This window comes from Mustela lutreola, chromosome 9 (genome assembly GCF_030435805.1).
Source record: "Mustela lutreola isolate mMusLut2 chromosome 9, mMusLut2.pri, whole genome shotgun sequence".
Taxonomy (NCBI): domain Eukaryota; kingdom Metazoa; phylum Chordata; class Mammalia; order Carnivora; family Mustelidae; genus Mustela; species Mustela lutreola.
In genome coordinates, this window is record NC_081298.1 from 126416906 (window position 1) to 126438452 (window position 21547).

A 21547-nucleotide genomic window follows, 5' to 3' on the forward strand; every position below is an offset into this window, starting at 1 on the left:
TTAAATAAAGTGTATAAACTGGTTCCAGTAACTAGGGACACCAGAGAGAGGGATAATAGAGTTGAGATTCCACAGAACTTGAATGTCATTCACCACATAGGACCATCTGACTGATCTTATATTTGCCCTATATAAGTACACTAATTATAAAAAGCATTACTCAGACATTTAGTTAACAGCCACACATGTTTTAAATTTGAAGGGTGGCAGTGATGGTGATGAAATGATTTGGATCTATAGTATAGAGTTTGGTGCAGTTTGAATAGAAAAATTTGTAGTAAGCCAGAGATCTTGAGGACCATTCCACTGAACTGTGAGCACACCCAGTTACGCTCATTCTTTAAACAAAACAAAGCAAAACAAAACCAAAACCCTTGTATCGTCTAAATATTTAATGACATCCCTGAGTAATTTAGCTGTTTTTATAAAGCAGAGCTTTTGAAATAGTACAATCTTGTTGATCCTGTTTTCTTTTTTGACTTTTCCCTTATTATGCACCACAACTAAGGAAGCATTGTCCTAAAAGGACAGGTTTGTTGTGCTTGTTAAGTGGAGGGGACAGAGAGACAGACCATAGAGTTACACACTTAGAAGTACCTTTGGATATCTTGGGAATAAGGTGATCAGGTATGAGGAGTGAAGTATGGGTGTTAGAGGTGAGGAGCACAGCAGTCTGTCTTGTATATCTTTAGCATGTGGTTTTTTGATTTAAGAAAAGGTGGCTTTTTTTTGGGGGGGGATGCTATCTATAGAGTTCCCTTAGTGGTTAATATTATTTTGAGTGTACATAGATTTTTATTTTTGTCATTTACCTAGAGTTATTTAACTATGGGGAACAAGATGGAAGATAGAAAATTTTTTCTGCTGGGGGCACGTGGGTGGCCCAGCATCCTGGGATCCAGTCCCGCATCTGATCAGTGGGGACCCTCTTTCTCCCTCTCCCCACTCCCCCTGCTTGTGCTCTCTCTCTGTCCATTAAATAAAAAAAAATTTTTTTTAATTAAAAAAAAATTCTGTTAGAGGAATAATCAGAGTTTAATTACTTTGTGTAGGAAGTACAAAAAATGAAAAATAACTGGAAATACAATGGGGGTGCCTGGATGGCTCAGTGGGTTAAAGCATCTGACTCTTGATTTCACTCAGGTTATGATCTCAGGGTTTAGTTAGATCAAGCCGTGTGAGAGGCTCCCACTAAGTCATGGAAACTGCTTGATTCTCTCTCTCCCTTTCCCTCAGCCTCAGTTGTGTGCTCAAGCGGGCATGTGCTCTTTCTCTAAAAAGAACCAAATATAATGATAAAAATATATAATGATGGGCACCTGGGTGGCTCAGTGAGTTAAAGCCTCTGCTCAGGTCATGATCTCAGGGTCCTGGGATCGAGCTCCGCATCGGGCTCTCTGCTAAGCAGGGAGCCTGCTTCTTCCTCTCTCTCCCTGCCTGCCTCTCTGCCTACTTGTGATCCCTGTCTGTCAAATAAATAAATAAATCTTTAAAAAAAAAAAATATATATATATATATATATAATGAATAGAAAGGTGTTTAGGAAAACATCTAAATAAAATATGCTTTAGAAAAAATGAAAGTCTTAGAAATTTTCAGGACCCGTGATCTTTATTATAATTTTTTCTTAAAAATTAAAAATACAAGGGAGCCTGGGTGGCTCAGTTTGTAAGTGTCTGCCTTGGGCTTGGGTTTGATCCAGCCCCACATGGGGCTCCCTGCTCAGTGGGAAGCCTGCTTCTCCCTCTCCCACTCTGCCTGCTTGTGTTCCCTCTCTCACCGTCTCTCTGTCAAATAAGTAAAATCTTAAAAAAAGAAAAATTTCTGTGCATCTCCCAGAATTCTGTTAGGAGCTTAGAGAATAGCATCACATTTGCAGAATTCCTTGCTATTTCCTCCTATACAGATTTTTTTTCTCTTAAAAGGCTGGCTGTGCAGTTTTGCTGTTGGTGAAAGGCATTGTGTTTTCACTACAAAAAGCTGTTTGGGGGTGCCTGGGTGGTTGAGTCAGTTAAGCATCTGCCTTCGGCTTAGGTTATGATCCCAGGGTCCTGGGATCAAGCCCTGTGTGAAGTTCCTTGCTCAGTGGGGAGTTTGCTTCTCCCTTTCCCTCTTCCTGCTACTTGTGTGCTTGCTCACTCTTTGCACTCTCTCTAGTGAAGAAAGAAGTAAAATCTTAAAAAAAAATTAAAGGTTATTGGATATACTAAACTTAAAATCCTAAATTTTAGAACTCTTTATTGTATTTTTTTTTTAAAGATTTTTTTTATTTATTTGACAGAAAGAGATCACAAGTAGGGAGAGAAGCAGGCAGAGAGACGGGGGAAGCAGTCTTCCTGCTGAGCTGGGAGCCCAATGTAGGGATTGATCCCAGGACCCTGAGCCTAAGGCAGAGGCTTAACCCACTGAGCCACTGAGGCGCCCCATTCTATTTTTATTTAAAAAATAAAAGATTTATTTTATTTTATTATTTTATTTATTTTATTTTTAAAAGATTTTATTTATTTTATTTTTAAGCTTTTATTTATTTGTTTATTAAAGATTTTATTTATTTATTTGTCAGAGACGGAGAGAGATTGAGTGAGCACAGGCAGACAGAGAGGCGGGCAGAGGAGGCAGAGGGAGAAGCAGGCTCCCCACCAAGCAAGGAGCCCCATGTGGGACTTGATCCCATGACCCTGGGATCATGACCTGAGCTGAAGGCAGCCGCTTAAGCAACTGAGCCACCCAGGCATCCCAAGATTTTATTTATTTAACAGAAATCACAAGCAGGCGGCGGGGGGGTGGGGAGCAGGTTCCGTGCTGAACAGAGAGCCTGATGCGGGGCTCAATCCCAGGACTCTGGGATCATGACTTGAGCTGAAGGCAGAGGCTCTAACCCACTGAGCCACCCAGGCACCCCAAGATTTTATTTATTTACTTGACAGAGACAGCAAGAGAGGGAACACAGTGGGAAAGGGAGAAGCACTCCCCCCCCAAGCAGGGAGCCCCATGTGGGACTCGATTCCAGGACCCCGGGGTCATGACCTGAGCCAAAGGCAGGCACTAATGACTGAGCCACCCAGGCACCCCAGAACTCTTTAAATCTGACTTAAAAACAGCAGTATTAATTGCTATGAGATTCTGTTGAAGTTGTGTAGGCTCATTCATCAAACAGAAGACTGTAAAGAGTTAATCTTTGCTGAGTCACTGTAATTAAAATGGGATTAAGTGAAAATCTGCATACTGAAATATTGAAAATAGAGGGACCACACTGTAATTAAGTATGGTTGAGAGTTCAAATACAGCTTTCTGGACTTTTAACCCTGAATGTGGCGATATACATAAATATGTATACCTATTTATATTTTATGTACAGTTCCAAAACTTGTTTTTGGTTATGACTTATCAATGGATCTTTTTTTTTTTTTAAATTTCTTTATTTGCACAGAGAGAGCACAAGCAGTGGGAGTGGCAGGGAGAGGGAGAAGCAGGCTCCCTGCTGAACAGAGAGCCCACTATGGGGCTTGATCCCATGACCTGAACTTAAGGCAGCAGCTTGACTGACATCATGGATGGGTTTTAATGTTATGACTTACGTATCTGCCTCATTCTCTTTAATGTTTTCTTAATATTCCATTGTTTTTAAATGTACCATCATTAAAAAATCAGTCCTTGGGCATCTGGGTGGCTCAGTCTTTAAGCCTCTGCCTTCAGCTCAGGTCATGATTCCAGCATCTTGAAATCGAGCCCCGCGAGCCCCACATTGGGGTCCCTGGTCAGTGGGAAGCCTACTTTCCCTTTCCTAGTCCCCCTGCTTGTGTTCCCTCTCTTGCTGTGTCTCTGTCAAATAAATAAATAAAATCTTAAAAAAAAAATCAATCCTTGATTTTTTTGACATATAGGCCATTTATAGGTTTTTTTCCTTTAATACTTCAGTGTCTGCAAGTGGGCAGATATGTATGTATGCATGTACATTGTATGTGTGCATGTGCACGTGCATTTCTGTGAATGGGATAAAGAGTTTGTAAACTTTGAGTTTGTGCAAATTTATAGTCCCCTCTAAAATTTTGAAGGTCACTGTTTTTTCCTACTTTTCTCTATTCCAAGGACTTTCCAATCTTTACTCTTTGCCACTTTGTTATACATTTCTTTTATTCAGTAGAACTTAGTAGAAATGTTCTGTATTTGTATTGTGCGACACAGTAGTTCCCAGTCATATGTGGCCATGGAGAACTTGAAATGTGGCTAGTGTAAGGAACCGAATTCTGAATTTTTTTTTTAAAGATTTATTTATTTGACAGAGCAGGAGAGGGAACAGAAGGGGGAGTGGGAGAGGGAGAAGCAGGCTTCCTGCTGAGCAGGGAGTCCGATGCAGGGGCGCAGAGCTCGATCCTAGGACCCTGGGATCATGACCTGAGCTGAAGGCAGATGCTTAATGATTGAGCCACCCAGGTGCCCTCTGAATTTTTTTTTTTTTTTAAGATTTTATGTATTTATTAGAGCAAGAGAGCATTCTCACACAAGTAGGCAGAGGGGCAGGCATAGGGAAAGGGAGAAGAAATAGGCTTCCTGATAATCAGAGTCTGACGTGCAACTCTATCCCAGGACTCTGGGATCATGACCTGAGCCAAAGGCAGATGCTTAATGACTAAGCCACCCAGGTGCCCTGTAAATTTTAAAAAATGTTTAGTTTCAAAGGCATATCTTCCTTAAATAAAATATGTTTTACTCTGAACAAATAAGGGGAATTTAGTTTATATTTTAGTAAGACTGTGCTGGTGGAAGACAGTCTTTGTTTTTTTTTAGTAGGCTCCATGCCCAGTGTGGGGCTTGGACTCATGACCCTGGGAAGAAGAATCAATCGCTGTATAAGCTAGAGTAAGAAGAGGGGCTGTATAAGCTAAGCCACAAAGATGACCTTAAAGGCAAGAGGGGCCTAAAGGTTTACATGTTTCTATCTGCAAAGTTTAACTCACTTTTTTGCGTGAGTGCTAAGTCTTTTTTTTTTTTTTTTTCCCCCTCTCTTCACCTTTTTAAGTTGGAGATAAAGAGGATCCTGTTCTAACTTTCAGGAGAGCACCAATTGAATAAAGTTAGTCAACTTTAATAGTATTGTTTGCTACAAACACTGGTCAAGGTTCTCTTGTTCTGGGAAAGAAAATTATTCCAAGATACACCACGGTATCCAAAGACTCAAAAGAGTTATGGTTGGACATGGGGAATTTTCTTTACTGTTTTTTTTTCTTGCTTTAAAAAAAAAATATGTTATAGAGCACGAGCACACATGCACATGGGTTGGGGGAACAGAAAGAGAGGGAAAACCTTTTTTTTTTTTTTTTTTTAAAGATTTTATTTATTTGACAGAGAGGCAGGCAGAGAGAGAGAGAGGGAAGCAGGCTCCCTGTTGAGCAGAGAGCCTGATGCAGGACTCTATCCCAGGATCCTGAGATCACGACTTGAGCTGAAGGCAGCAGCTTAACCCACTGAGCCACCCAGGCACCCGGAGAAGGAGAATCTTAGATGGACTTTCCACTGGGCATGGAGCCCAACGTGGGGCTTGATTCCATGACCCTAAGACTACCCTGAGATTACCACTTGAGCCAAAATCAAGACTCAGGCTCTTAACATACTGAGCTCCCAGGCACCCCTTGACATTGGGAAATTTCTTTTTCTTTTTAAGATTTTATTTATTTATTTGTCAGAGACAGAGGGAGAGAGAGTGAGTGAGCACAGGCAGACAGAGAGGCAGGCAGAGGCAGAGGGAGAAGCAGGCTCCCTGCTGAGCAAGGATCCTGACGTGGGACTCGATCCCAGAACCCCGGGGTCATGACCCGAGCCGAAGGCAGCTGCTCAACCAACTGAGCCATCCAGGCGTCCCAACATTGGGAAATTTCTGTAATAATTCTTACTTCTTTTTTCTTTTTTTTTTTTTTAAAGATTTAATTTATTTATTTGACAGACAGAGATCACAAGTAGGCAGAGAGGCAGGCAGAGAGAGAGAGAGAGAGAGAGGGAAGCAGGCTTCCTGCGGAGCAGGGAGCCTGATGCAGGGCTCGATCCCAGGACCCTGAGATCATGACCCGAGCCGAAGGCAGCAGCCCAAACCACTGAGCCACCCAGGCGCCCCAATAATTCTTACTTCTGACCTTGCTTAAGAAAGCTAAAATTGGGGGTGCCTGGGTGGCTCAGTGGGTTAAAGCCTTCACCTTTGGCTCGGGTCATGATCCCAGGGTTCTGGGATCGAGCCCTGCTTCGGGCTTTCTGCTCAGTGGGAAGCCTGCTTCCTCCTCTCTCTCTGCCTGCCTCTTTGCCTACTTGCTCTCTCTCTGCCTGCCTCTCTGCCTACTTGCTTAAGAAAGTTAAAATTGGGGGCGCTTGGGTGGCTCAGTCGTTAAGCATCTGCCTTTGGCTCAGGTCATTGTCCCAGGGTCCTGGGATTGAGCCCCACATCAGGCTCCCTGCTCAGAGGGGAGTCTGCTTCTTGCTCTCCCACTCCCCCTGCTTGTGTTAACTCTCTCACTGTGTCTCTCTCTGTCAAATAAATAAAATCTAAAAAAAACTAAAATTGGCTAATGGTAAATGCACATGTACTTAGTACTAGGCATCAGGGAACACTCATAAAATCTTATAGTGTCTTTTGAGTAATTTGATCCATCTTTTGGTAAAAATAATGTGGAAATAATGTTGAATGTTGTCAAATTTTCATTTGAAAATTCTTTGGCTGCTGACATTTAAAACTTGATACTTCCTTTAGAATGGACTGTCACTGGAGTTCACAGGTTGGGATGGCCCAAATCATCTTGAATCTTGAACCCACTGGTGTCTGAATTATTTAGTAGCTGGTTTAGCTATATTCAGTTTCAAGTAAAGTGCTTAGTGGTGTTAGTGACATTTCTAAATAGTAATGTAAAATTGTAATGTGTTCTGTTGATTTATAGAGATTAATTTCCTGTATGATTTGAGTGGTTCAGACGCATTTTTTAAGAAGATTTATTTATTCTAGAGACAGAAGGGGAGGAGGGGCAGAGGGAGAGGGAGAAAATCTCAAACAGACCAAGTGTGGAGCCTGATGCAGGGCTTGATCCCAGCACCCTGATAGCATGACCTGAGCCCAATCAATAGTCAGATGCTTAACCAACTGAGCCATCCAGGTGCCCCCATACAAGTTTTTATATTTAAATGGATTTTACCTGTGAAATACGTTAATGTATTATGAAAGGTTTTTCTTTTCTGTATTGTGTGTATAATATAAAAAAGAGATGGATTACAAGGTAAAGGTAATAGGAAAACAGTTTTCAGATATATCATTAATCACTCAATAAAAACATGACAGGTAAAATAGGACTACTTTATTTATTTATTTATTTTTAAGATTTTTATTTATTTGACAGAGAGACAGCAAGAGCAGGAACACAAGTACGGGGAGTGAGAGAGGGAGAAGCAGGCTTCTTGGTGACCAGAGAGCCTGACTTGGGGCGCGATCCCAGGACTCTGGGATCATGATCCCAGCCAAAGGCAGATGCTCAACAACTGAGCCATTGAGGTTCCCAAAATAGGACTATTTTTTTTTTTTTTTAGATTTTATTTATTTATTTGATAGAGATCACAAGTAGGCAGAGAGGCAGAGGGGGAAGCAGGCTCCCTGCTGCGCTGAGAACCCAGTGTGGGGCTCGATCCCAGGACCCTGGGATCATGACCTGAGCCGAAAGCAGAGGTTTTAACCCACTGAGCCACCCAGGTGCCCCCAAAATACATATTGTAAATTATGTTTTGTTTTACATTTTTTGAATGGGAAAACTAAATGTTGTGAAGTTATTTCTTAGAAAATAAGCACAGGTTTGAGACTATTTAAATGAAAAGCCATTTAACCTCACGGACCCCATTTGCCAATTGTTTCCAAGGTGAATGTGGAATCACACAGAGAGTTAAACTAGCTCTGAACAACTCTGGGAACTCACTGAAAGATCCATCTCCTGCTTCAGGAAATTCTGCACAAAATCCTGCTCTTGACTTAGACGTTGTGAACTGCATGAAGAGGGCCATGTGGCAAGGAATGACAGGCAGCCTCCTGGAGCTGTGCGACTCCTGGCCTAGAGTCAGCAAGGAAACAGAAAGAGACTTGAAACCTGCCAACAAGGAAGCTTGTTAGGAGGTTTGGAAAAGAACCCAAAGCCTCAGATGAGTTCACAGTCCCAGCTGATACTTTGATTTCAGCCTAGTGAGACCCTAAGTGCAAGACTCAGTTAATCCTTGCTCAGAATCCTGACAACACAGAAACAGAGATAGCTGGCTGGTGCAGCCAAAAGAGTTTGCAAGTGTTGATCTGAGAGCCCTGGATTTGAGCCACACACTGGGTGTGGAGATCACTAAAAAAATAAATAAGCTTAAAAAACTGAGATAGTTTATTGTTTTAACCTAAGTTTCATAATTATTCATAAATAATGGCAAAATAAATTTGTGTTACAGAGGTCATATACTAGCAAACTGTAGTAATACTCAAATTTGGTGGGGAGGGGATTATGCAGGCTTGGTCTCAGAATATTTAGCCTCGGTATTAATGGATGATGATTTTAAGGGCATTTTAAGCAGAGGGAAGAGCTGAAAAGAGGGAGAATAAAAAAATGCAGGGCATGTTTGATGCCTGGCTAATTTACCTGTGAGTATTGTATATTGAGAGTTAACGCCAGAACAGGTAGGTTGGGGCCAAAATGTGGAGAGTTGTAGAAGTTGGGCTGACAATAATTTTTATTCTAAAAACTCACAGAGAGTTTTTTTTTTTTTTTTATGCAGGAGATAACATCACATCTGTATTTGAGCAGTTTGGGTCATTTTGTGAGATGAGGCTGTAGAGGGCTCTCTTGGATTAAAAGGGTTGGAGGAGGTGTACGTTTTCTTCATACCATTCAAATTTTTTTCTCTTATCTATTCTACCCACACCTACCCCATTTACAGCTTTCCAACAGAAGCCTTTACCAAAGTTCTGCTGATCTGAAGTTCTCACACAGACAGGAAGTTGTAGAATGCTGTTGAGCACAAGAAGATGTTACTGCTCTTGAGATGAAAAAAGAAAGCAAAACTTCCCCAGTTGTTCTAGCTCATGTTGATTTTTCTTATTTCTGGATTCCTGATGACAGTTCTTCCCATACCGCTGTCTTCTGTACCCTTGGTCTTCAGGTTTGGGCAGGTGTAGAATCAGGGCTGTGTGTTGCACAACTCTTAAGGAGGAGCCATTCATACTGTATTTCAGTGAATTGTTTCCTGGAGTCAGATACTGTGGTAGCTCTGGGATGCATGATGTTCTTTGTGAAAACACCATTAAATATCGATTATTTCCGGGTGCCTGGGTGGCTCAGTGGGTTAAGCCGCTGCCTTCGGCTCAGGTCATGATCTCAGGGTCCTGGGATCGAGTCCCGCATCGGGCTCTCTGCTCAGCAGGGAGCCTGCTTCCTCCTCTCTCTCTCTGCCTGCCTCTCTGCCTACTTGTAATCTCTCTCTGTCAAATAAATAAATAAATCTTTAAAAAAAGTATCGATTATTTCCCATTTTTTCATTAAAAAAATTAAAAGAAATTTTTTTTAAAAGATTTATTTGACAGAGATTACAAGTAGGCAGAGAGGCAGGCAGAGAGAGAGAGGAGGAAGCAGGCTCCCTGCTGAGCAGAGAGCCCAATCAATGCAGGGTTTGATCCCAGAACCCTGAGATCATGACTTGAGCCGAAGGCAGAGGCTTAACCCAGTGAGCCACCCTCGTGCTCCCATTTTTTCATTTATTACTGGATTTGGTTCATATCTATTTCTTAGGTTTGTTTTCTAGCTGACAAGAGGTAGCAAATGACACAGATTTAATGAAAATGATTGTTTAACTTTCTGTGGACCTCCCACCAGGAATTTGTAGATTATTTTAAAGTTTTTTTTTTTTTAAGGTTTTATTTATTTATTTGACAGAGAGATAGCACAAGTAGGCAGAGCAGCAGGCAGAGGGAGAAGGAGAAGCAGGTTCTCAGTGGGCCAGGAGCGCAGCTCCATCTCAGTACCCTGGGATCATGACCTAAGCTGAAGGCACACACTTAACCGACTGAGCCACCCAGATACCCCTAATTCAAGGGGTTTTGAAAGTTCTATATGAAGAACAGTTAAGTTTTATGCTTTAAAGCTAATCTTAAAAATGGTGTGAGCATATTTGTGGTATGAATTGTGTATGCCTTGAAACATTTATTTGTAAATGGTTTTACTCTACTTTGTATAATTTTTAGATGTTTTCTTAGTCTGTATTAGACCTTTTTTGTTAGTCTTTTTTCTGATTAATGACCTAGATGAGGTTTGATATTTCAGAAATTTACTTCACTTTATTGTTTGTGAATCTTGGTTCAGAGTTAGGATTACTATATCATTTTTCACTCTTTTGAGATTTGTTCATTATCGGAGATTGGTTAACATACAGTATTGTATTAGTTTCAGTTGTACCAGACAGCGATTCAGTAGCTATCCATCTATCTATCTATTTATTAATTTGAAAAAAGATTTTATTTATTTATTTGACAGAGACAGACAGCGAGAGAGGGAACACAAGCAGGGGGAGAGGGAGAAGCAGGCTTCCTGCTGAGGAGGGAGCCTGATGTGGGGCCTGATCCCAGAACCCTAAGATTCATGACCTGAGCCGAAGGCAGATGCTTAACAACTGAGCTACCCAGGTGCCCTGTGATTCAATATTTATACATTTTGAAATGCATATAATTTGTCATACAAAGTTTTTACAATATCATTGACTGTATCCTCTATGCTCTACATTATATCCTTGTGTCTTATTTACTTTACAATTGGAAGATTTTACGTCATATTTCCTTCACATACTTGGTCCTCCCCCACCACCCACTTTTTCTGCTGGCAACCATCAGCTTGTCTAAATCTGTGGGTTTGTTTCTGTTTGTTGGTTGGGAAATCATACAGATTTGACTGTTTAGCATAATACCATTTTGGTCCATACATATTGAAATTTAAAATAAATGTATTTAGTTACAGCAAATGTAACAGGTTTCCTTTATTTTGCAAAAATCTTATGAATTATTTAAATTATAGAAGTAATATTTGGAAAAAATCACTTACTCGACTTTTTTTTTTTTTTTAAGATTTTATTTATTTGACAGAGAGAGACCACAAGTAGGCAGAGAGGCAGGCAGAGAGAGAAGGAGGAAGCAGGCTCCCTTTGAGAGCCTGATGTGGGGCTCGATCCCACAACCCTGGGATCATGATCTGAGCCTAAGGCAGAGGCTTTAACCCACTGAGCTACCCAGGTGCCCCTTACTTATTCTGCTGTTTGATACAATGTAAACATTTTGGGATATTTCCATCTAGTCTTTTTTTTTTTTTTTTTTTTTTGGTTAAGATTTTATTTATTCTTTATTTGACAGACAGAGATCACAAGCAGGCAGAGAGGCAGGCAGAGAGAGAGGAAGGGATGAGGGATGCAGGCTCCCTGCTGAGAAGAGAGCCCGATGCGAGGTCTGTCCCAGGACCTGGACCATGACCCGGGCAGAAGGCAGAGGCTTTAACCCACTGAGCCACCCAGGCGCCCCTCCTTCTAGTCTTTGATACGTTTTCTTCTGCTTGGTTGTAATTAGTCTCTCAGTTTCTATTCTGGTTTTTCATGTTAAAAAATACTTTTATGTGTCATTTTGTGGAGTTGCTAATAGTAACCCTTTTTTATGGCTAAAGAATATTCCATTATGTGGTTATGTCATAAATGTTCAACAGTATTAAAATGAGAAACTTAAAATGGCCACTAATGCTGTAGTGACTATCTTTTTATTTTCTACTTACGCACAGCCCTGGTACCTCACTCCATTATTTTCATTTAGAAGTTTATTTTAAAAATTCCCATGCAGTAACTAAATAAAATCTTAAAAAAAAAAAAAAAAAAATTCCCATGCAGTAAAAAATTAACCTTTTTGTTACACAGTTGTGTGAATTTAGCATACGTAACCACCGCCACGATAGTCAGGTACAAGCCAGGAAACTCTTCTCTTGCTGTTCTGCTGTAATTACCCTCCACTTGCCCCTGACCCTTGGCAACCAATGATATGTTCTTCATCACTAGTTTTATCTTTCTGAGAATGTTATATAAATGGTATCATATAGCATATGACCATTTGAGACTGGTTTGTTTAATTCACTCTAATGCCTTTGAGGTTCATTTGTGTTGTTTTGTGTATTAATAGTTTATTCCTTTTTCTTGCTGAGTGGTATTTCATTGTGCCAATGTATAATGGTTTAGCCCATTCACTGTTGAGGAATGGTTTGTGCTTTTGGCAAATAAGAATGGAGTTGCAATAAATATTTGTGGGCAGATTCTCCTTTGAACGTTAAGTTTTCATTTTTCCAGGGTAAATATCCAGAAGTGGGATTGCTGCATAATTGGTAAGTGTATAGTCTAGCTTTGTAAGAAACTGGGAAGCTTTCAGAGTGGCTGCATTCTCACCAGCAGTCTGTTTGAAATGTAGTTATTCTTCACCCTTGCCAGTGCTTGGTACTGGCAGCATTTTTTTTTTTTTTTTAAAGATCTTATTTATTTGACAGAGATAACAAATAGGCAGAAAAGGCAGGCAGAGGGAGAGGCCCATGTGGGGCTCGTTCCGGGGACCCTGAGATCAACCTGAGCTGAAGGCAGAGGCTTTAACCCACTGAGCCACCCAGGCGCCCCTGTCAGCATTTTTAAATTTTAGCCTTTTTATTTATTTTTTTAAATAAAGATTTTATTTATTTATTTGACAGAGATCACAAGCAGACCGAGAGGCAGGCAGAGAGAGAGAGAGAGAGGGAAGCAGGCTCCCCGCTGAGCAGAGAGCCCGATGCGGGACTCGATCCCAGGACTCTGAGATCATGACCTGAGCCAAAGGCAGCAGCTTAACCGCTGAGCCACCCAGGCGCCCCGCCTTTTTTTTTTTTTTTAAGAGATTTTTTTTTTTAAGATTTTATTTACTTATTTGACAGAGAAAGGTCACAAGTAGTCAGAGAGGTAGGCAGAGAGAGAGAGAGAGAGAGAGGAGCAGGCTTCCTGCTGAGCAAAGAGCCTGATGTGGGGCTCATTTCCAGGACCCTGAGATGATGACCTGAGCCAAAGACAGCAGCTTAACCCACTGAGCCACCCAGGCGCCCCCCCCCCCCCCGTTTTTTAAAAGATTTTATTTATTTATTTAACAGAGAGAGATCACAAGTAGACAGAGAGGCAGGCAGAGAGAGAGAGAGAGAGAAGCAGGCTCCCTGCTGAGCAGAGAGCCCGAAGCGGGACTCGATCCCAGGACCCTGAGATCATGACCTGAGTTGAAGGCAGCGGCTTAACCCACTGAGCCACCCAGGTGCCCCAGGCGCCCCTTTTAAGAGATTTTATTTGAGAGAGAGAGAAAAGAGAACATGAGCAGGAAGAGGGGAAACAGACCCCAGACACCCCCACCTCCAGCAGGGAGCCTGATACCGCAAATGATCCCAGGACGCTGAGAGGATGCTGCCAAAGGCCGACAGACACTTAACCCACTGAGCCACCCTGGCACCCCTGTTTCAGCCATCCTGATAAATGTGTAATGGTAAATCATAGTGATTTTGATTTCCCTATAGCTTATGTTGTTGAGCATCCTTTTTTTTTTTTTTTTTTTTAATTTTATTTTTTATTTAACAAAGAGAGACACAGCGAGAGAGGGAACACAAGCAGGTGGGTGGGAGAGGGAGAAGCGGTCTTCCTGCTGAGCAGGGAGCGTGATGCGGGGCTTGATCCCAGGACCCCAAGATCATGACTTGAGCTGAAGGCAGCCAATGAACGATGGAGCCACCCAGGCGCACAAGAGCATCTTTTTTTTCTTTTTTAAACTGAACTAAGTATCTTTATTGGGGAAAGCCAGGATTACAAGGGACAACTTAAGAGTTGGCATTGGGACCCTTTTTCTTGCCAAAGATGGGCACAGTGTTGACAAAGCGCCGGTTGTGTTGCATCTGCCACTTGGCTCAGCCTGTCTTCTTTTTTTTCTCTTGTTTGGCCACCTTGGGAGTCTGCCCTCTTACTTTCCCAGCATGGGCCAGGGAACCATGGACTTCACCTCCAAGCGTGCAACTAGTTACTTCCAGGGTCGTCAGAGCTTCTACTCCACACTGACCCAGGGTAGTCTCATGGTCTTAAGGCATGCCTGCCAGGAACAGTACTTGATCTTGTGGGAACAGTGCCCTCCTGCAAGGTTACAGGAGCCTTGATCTGGGCGACTGTCTTCTGCCCAGTCACCCTGAGGGTGTGTAGCTCCTGGGTGCAGACAAAGAGCTGCATGTCAGAGACAGAACTGTGGCCAGGGCAGCTGCTACTGTAAAAAGGGAGTCACGAACGAGGAAGAAACAAGGGTGCTGTGTCCTCACTGCCTACTGTGGGCCATGTCACTCTCGAACATCTTTCCATGTGCTTATTTTCCAAATCTGTATCGTCTTTGGTGAAGTGTCTGTTTAAGTCTTCTTCCCACTGTTTAAGTGGGTTGTTTATTGTTCTTCTGATGGTACTAGAATTCTGTATGTATTCTGGGTACAAACCCTTCGCTGAATATGATTTGTAGATATATTTTTTTTTCCTAATTACAGGGGAAAGCATTCCGTCTTTGTAGAGTGTACTAGCTATAGGTTTTTTTGTAAACACTTACTGTCAGGTTCAGGAAGCTCCCTTTTATCTTTAGTTTACCAAGAGTTTTTGTTATGAGTGGATGTTGGGTTTTGTCTGATGCTTTTTCTGACTCAGTTGCCAAGATCATTTGCTTTAAAGTTTTAGACTATTACTATGGTGGATGACATTGATTTTCAAATTTTGAATTGGCTCTGCAGTCCTTGGGGAAAAAAATAATTCACCTGGTGGTCGTGGTTTATTATGCCTTTTTTTTTTTCTTAAAGATTTTTATTTATTTATTTGATAGAGAGAGATCACAAGTAGGCAGAGAGGCAGGCAGAGAGAGAGAGGGAAGCAGGCTCCCCGCTGAGCAGAGAGCCCGCCGCGGAGCTCAATCCCAGGACCCTGAGATCATGACCTGAGCTGAAGGCAGAGGCTTAAACCACTGAGCCACCCAGGCGCCCCTGTGTTAATGCTTTTTATATATAATTTATATATAGCTGGATTTGCCAGTATTTCTTGAGGACATTTACAGTTCTGTTCATGAGGGATATTCATCTGTAGTTTTCTTCTATCATCTGCCTCTGGGTTTTTTTTTTTTTTTTTTTTTTTTTTTTTTAAAGATTTTATTTATTTATCAGGGGGGGGGGGTAGAGCGAGCACAGGCAGACAGAATGGCAGGCAGAGGCAGAGGGAGAAGCAGGCTCCCTGCCGAGCAAGGAGCCCGATGTGGGACTCGATCCCAGGACGCCGGGATCATGACCTGAGCCGAAGGCAGCTGCTTAACCAACTGAGCCACCCAGGCGTCCCTGCCTCTGGGTTTTGATTCCGGGATAATCCTGGTCTCATAAAAATCAGTTAAGAAGTCTCCCTCCCCTATTCTTTTATCATCATTCCTAGATCAGTATTTGTGAATTTATCTATTGCTAAAATTTACTCTTGTTTTTTCTTCTTCTTCTTCTTCTTTTTAAAAATTTATTTATTTGACAGAGAGAGAGATAAGTAGGCAGAGAGGCAGGCGAGGTGGGGGGAGAGGCTCCCTGCCGAGCGGAGAGCCCTATGTGGGATCGACCCCAGGACCCTGGGATCATGATCTGAGCCAAAGGCAGAGGCTTTAACCCACTGAGCCACCCAGGTGCCCCTATTTTTATTATTTAAAAAATTTTTTTTATTTTATTTGCTTGACAGAAAGCGAGAGCACTGAAACAGGGAGCTGGAGAGGGAGAAGTGGGAGAGCGAGAGGGAGAAGCAGGCTCCCAGCTGAGCAGGGAGCCTGATGCAGAGCTCGATCCCAGGACCCTGGGATCATGATCTGAACCAAAGGCAAACACTTAACTGACTGAGCCACCCAGGTGCCCCTTATTTTTTATTTTTAGGGAGTGTGAGCAGCCTGGTAGGGAGGGAGACAGAGGGAGAGGGAGAGCGAGTCTTAAGTAGGCTCTGATGTAGGGCTTGATTTCACGACCCTAAGATCATGACCTGAGCTTTAGTCAAAAGTCAGAAGCTTAAGAGACTAAGCCACCCCAGACACCCCCTAAAGTTTATGCCTAACACTGGAAACAGTACTCATGACATTTTTGTGGTCATCCATGGATGTGGACAGTGTGGCAAAAAATTTGACTCACCTAATGTGGATATTCCCACCTGAGGTCTCTGCTTTGCTTTCTTGTTTCATCTCTCATAGTGAAATTGTGTCCTTTTTGTGGCCTATTTAGTGCCTTGGCTTTTGCATTTTTTTTTTTTTTTTTTTTTTTTTTTTTTTTTTTTTTTTTTTTTTTAAAGATTTTATTTATTTATTTGAGAGAGAGAAATCACAAGTAGATGGAGAGACAGAGAGAGAGAGAGAGGGAAGCAGGCTCCCTGCTGAGCAGAGGGCCCGATGCGGGACTCGATCCCAGAACCCTGAGACCATGACCTGAGCCGAAGGCAGCGGCTTAACCCACTGAGCCACCCAGGCGCCCGGCTTTTGCATTTTTGTTGGTGCTCTTACTGTTTAAAATGGCCCCCAAGTGTAGTGCTGAAGTACTATCTGGTATTTATTTGCTTTTTTAAAAGATTTAAAAAAAAAAAATATTTTATTTTATTTGACAGAGATTACAAGTAGGCAGAGAGGCAGGCAGAGAGAGAGAGAGAGAGAGAGGAGGAAGCAGGCTCCCTGCTGAGCAGAGAGCCTGATGCGAGGCTCGATCCCAGGACCCTGAGATCATGAACTGAGCCAAAGGCAGAGGCTTAATCCACTGAGCTACCCAGGCACCCCACTATCTAGTATTCTTAAGTTGAAGAAAGCTGTTTAAAAAAAAAAAAAAAGGCGGGGCGCCTGGGTGGCTCAGTGGGTTAAGCCGCTGCCTTCGGCTCAGGTCATGATCTCGGGGTCCTGGGATCGAGTCCCGCATCGGGCTCTCTGCTCAGCAGGGAGCCTGCTTCCTCCTCTCTCTCTCTGCCTGCCTCTCTGCCTACTTGTGACCTCTCTCTCTATCAAATAAATTAAAAAAAAAAAAAAAAGGCAAAAAGCTGCGATGTTCCTAATGGAGAAATTGCCTGTGTTAGATAAGCTTTATATAGGCAAGAGTTTTACAGTGCTGTCGGCCATGAGTTCATTGTTAATGCATTATTAACATGTATTAAATAAAATATCTTCAAATATAAGCACATAAAATCAAAGTTGTACTGATTGTTGACAAAAATGTGAGCAGTCTTTCAGGAACCTCTGTTTCCTCCAGGAGCAGTGGTTCAGTATTTGCTAAATAGTGTTTACAGTGACTTTATGGAACATAACTGTTGTGAATAGTGAGAATGGATAGTTTGTAGAACTGGTGTTATTTCTTCTGTAAATACTTGCTAGCCCTCACCAGTGAAAATTTCTGGGTCTGGAGACTTCGTTACAGAAGTTTTGTAACTATAAATTCAATCTCTTATATAGTTACAGGACTTTTTTTTTTTTTTTTTAAGATTTTATTTATTTATTTGACAGAGAGAGACAGAGAGATCAGAAGTAGGCAGAGAGGCGGGCAGAGAGCCTGATGCGGGGCTCCATCCCAGGACTCTGGGACTATGACCTGAGCCGAAGGCAGAGGCTTTAACCCACTGAGCCACCCAGGCGCCCCTAGTTATAGGACTATTAAGATTATCTCTGTCCTCTTGAGTAGGTTTTAGGAGTTTGACCAATTACCCCATTCATTTAAGTTGTTGAATTTATGTCTCTAGAGTTTTTTTTTTTTTTTTTTAAAGATTTTATTTATTTATCAGAGAGAGAGAAGGGGAGAGAGCGAGCACAGGCAGACAGAATGGCAGGCAGAGGCAGAGGGAGAAGCAGGCTCCCTGCTGAGCAAGGAGCCCGATGTGGGACTTGATCCCAGGATTCTGGGATCATGACCTGAGCCGAAGGCAGCTGCTTAACCAACTGAGCCACCCAGGAGTCCCTCTAGAGTCTTTTTTGTAGTATTCCTTTACTGCTTGTGGAGTCTGTAGTGATACGCCTCTTTATTCCCAATACTGGTAATTTGTGTCTTTTCTTTTTTTCTTTGTTCCTTTTATTAGAGGTTTATCAGTTTTATAGATCTAATGAAAGAACAGCTTTTGTTTTTTCTTTATTTTTCTGTTTTCAGCCTCATTGATATTTACCTGTTATTTTCGTTACTATTAGCAGTCACTTTCCATTCTCTCCTCTCAGCCTCTGGTAATAACTAATCTACTTTCTATATCTGAGTATTTGCCTCTGTTGGATTCTTCTGAATGGAATGATACAATAAATATGGCCTTTTGTGTCTGACTTCTTTCATGTAAGATAATGTTTTCAAAGTTCATCTGTATTGTAGCGTGTCCTTTTTATGGCTGAATAATATTCCATCATATGGATATACTCCCTTTTATCTTTTCATTAGTTGATAGCCATTTGGGTTGTTGCCACTATTTGGCTATTGTGAATAATGCTGCTGTGAACATTTCATGTACAACGTTTTGTATCAGCAGCGCTAACCCTGTTTCAGCCCACATTTCCCTGCTGCGTGTGGCTGCTGGAGACAACACTCCTGCCCTGCAGAGTGTGCTAGGGAATGCCAGCAGAAGAGAGGACTTTGTGCAGAGGGAGCAAAATTGAAAAAGAACTAAAACGCCTCTTTTTAGTTTTTTCTTTTTGGTTTTTAAATTCTTTTGTTATATATATATAGGGGTGGAATTGCTAGGTTGTTAGCTCTATGTTTAACTTTTGGGGAGTTTCCTAACTGTTTGCCAAACTGTTTGCCATCTATTTGTTTACGTTGTTACCAGCAATATTTGAGGATTCTAATATCTTCACATCCTTGCCAACCCTTGTGGTTTTCCTCTTTTTTTTTTTTCTTTTAATAATCATAGCCATTCTAGTGGATGTGAACTGGTATCTCATTGTGGTTTTGATTTGTATTTTCCTAATGAATAAATGATATTATTCATGTATGTGTGTTTTTTTTTTTTTTTTAAGATTTCATTTATTTATTTGACAGAGATCACAAGTAGGCTGAGAGGCAGGCAGAGGCTGGTGGGGGAAGCAGGCTCCCTGCTGAGCAGAGAGCCCGATGGGGGTCTCAATCCCAGGACGTGGGGATCATTACCTGACCAGAAGGCAGAGGCTTTAACCCACTGAGCCACCCACATGCCTCTCATGTGCTTTTTTGAAAGGTGCTTTTTACAGCATCCTTTTATCTGTTTACTGACCACTGTCTATGTTCTTTGGAGAAAGGTCTATGCGTATCCTTTGCCAATTTTTTTTCCCTTTTCTCTTTTTTTAATTGGGATATTTGTCATTTGTTGGTTTGTAAGAGTTATTTGTAGATATTGCATAGAAGTCTTTCTTTTTTTTTTAAAGATTTTATTTATTTATTTATTTTAAAAGATTTTATTTATTTTTTTGACAGATCACAAGTAGGCAGAGAGAGAGGAAGAAGCAGGCTCCCTGCTGAGCAGAAAGCCTGATGCGGGGCTCGATCTCAGGACCCTGGGATCACAACTTGAGCTGAAGGCAGAGGCTTTAACCCACTGAGCCACCCAGGCGCCCCTTATTTATTTATTTGACAGGCAGAGAGTCAGGCAGAGAGAGGGGAAGGGAAGCAGGCTCCCTGCTGAGCAGATAGCCCAATGCAGGCCTGGATCCCAGGACCCTGAGACCATGACCTGAGCCAAAGGCAGAGGCTCAACCCACTGAGCCACCCAGGCGCCCCTTCTTTTACTTTCTTGATCTGTAACATAAAAAAAATTTAAATTTTGAGTAAAGGTTTTTTCCCTCCCCCCAATCATTAGTTAATTTCTGTTTTTCTGTTTTCATGTTTACTTCCTCTTCTGCTGTTGATTAATTCAGTGAGGTGTTTTTTTGTTTGTTTTGGTTGTTTAAAATTTCCATTTGATTCTTCTTTATATTCTACTTTGTATCTTCCTCTTCCTTCAAGAGTGTTTTACCTTTACTTGGAGCATTTTTATAAACCTGCTTTTAAGTCTTTGAAACATTTTCATCATCAGCATTATCTTTTTGCTTCTATCTTTTGATTTTCTTTCCCAAGCAAGTTGAGATTTTTCTGGGTCTTGCTATACCAAGTACATTTATTTATTTATTTTTTAAAAAAGATTTTATTTTTTTATTTGACAGAGATCACAAGTAGGCAGAGAGGCAGGCGGGGTGGGGGGGGGAGCAGGCTCCCTGCTGAGCTGAGAGCCCCATGTGAGGCTTGATCCCAGGACCCTGAGATTATGATCTGAGCTGAAGGCAGTGGTTTAACCCACTCAGCCACTCAGATGCCCCAATACCAAGTCAATTTAGATTGTAATTGATACTCTTTGTCTTGTTTAAATTTTATGGAGAATGTTAATAGTTTTGTTTTAGTGAACGGTTGACTGAATTGTGTTGAGGCTTCAAGTTTTCACCAGCCTTCTGTGGGTTGTTTTAATGTCAGTTAAGTCTTTAAAGACTTTTAACTGCTATTTGGATTTGTCCTTTGTGTGAACCATCATAGCATTTGGGATTTGGGTGGTGGGTTGTGAAACTATGGCCTGTGGGCCAGATCTAGTTCACTGCCTATTTATAAGTAAGATTTTATTGGAACACAGCCATGCCCACTTGTTTGTGTTTTTTGTGGCTGCTTTCATACTTTAGTGGTCACAGTTGTGACATAGAATGTTGGGCCTACAGAACCTAAAATATTTATTGTTTGGCCCTTCATAGAAAAGTTTTGCTGACCCTATTCTATCCTATAGTTCTGTTCTCTGCTGTTTCAGTATCCAGTTCACACACATGTAACTCAGGTGTTAGTTGAGGAGTTTGTTCACAACTTTAAGGGGTCACTTTCTTGAGTTCTTTTGTTTGATTCCTTGGGACTCCGATTTCTCATCTTTGGCCAGAAATTTTCTTTATTCCACTCTGTTTTTCCTGCAGCTGTGTCCCTTTTGGGCCAAGGAGCAGGAGATGAGAGGTTAAAAGAGCAATGGGGTTTGTCTCATTCTCTTGGTACCATAACACCTTAGGTAAGAAGGGGAAGGTTTCCTCCTTTCAGAGTTCTACGCACCTACTTAACTCTGTGGCTGTTGTTGCCACAGAATTACTTGGGGTTTGAGGTATGAGAGAAGAAGGAAAATTAAAAATGAAGGAAAGGGACGCCTGGGTGGCTCAGTTGGTTGGACGACTGCCTTCGGCTCAGGTCATGATCCTGGAGTCCCGGGATCGAGTCCCGCATCGGACTCCCAGCTCCATGGGGAGTCTGCTTCTCTCTCTGACCTTCTCCTCGTTCATGCTCTCTCTCACTGTCTCTCTTTCAAGTAAATAAATAAAATCTTTAAAAAAAAAAATGAAGGAAAGACAGAAAATGGGGAAATTCTTACTTTGTTGCTGAGCATTAGGAAACTCCATCCGAATGGAACCATCTACATTGATGCCTGTATCCTCGGGTTGGGCTTTGTTGAGTTCAGTTTGAGAGACAGT

General features: G+C 41.8%; 1 protein-coding gene and 1 pseudogene across 2 annotated transcripts in view; one reads left to right on the plus strand and one right to left on the minus strand.

Annotated features, from left to right (window-relative positions):
• Window positions 1-21547, plus strand: part of ASXL2 (ASXL transcriptional regulator 2) — a 138038-nt gene that overhangs the window by 3249 nt on the left and 113242 nt on the right. The gene's annotated exons all lie outside the window — the stretch shown is intronic.
• Window positions 13887-14292, minus strand: LOC131807285 (ubiquitin-like FUBI-ribosomal protein eS30 fusion protein; annotated as a pseudogene).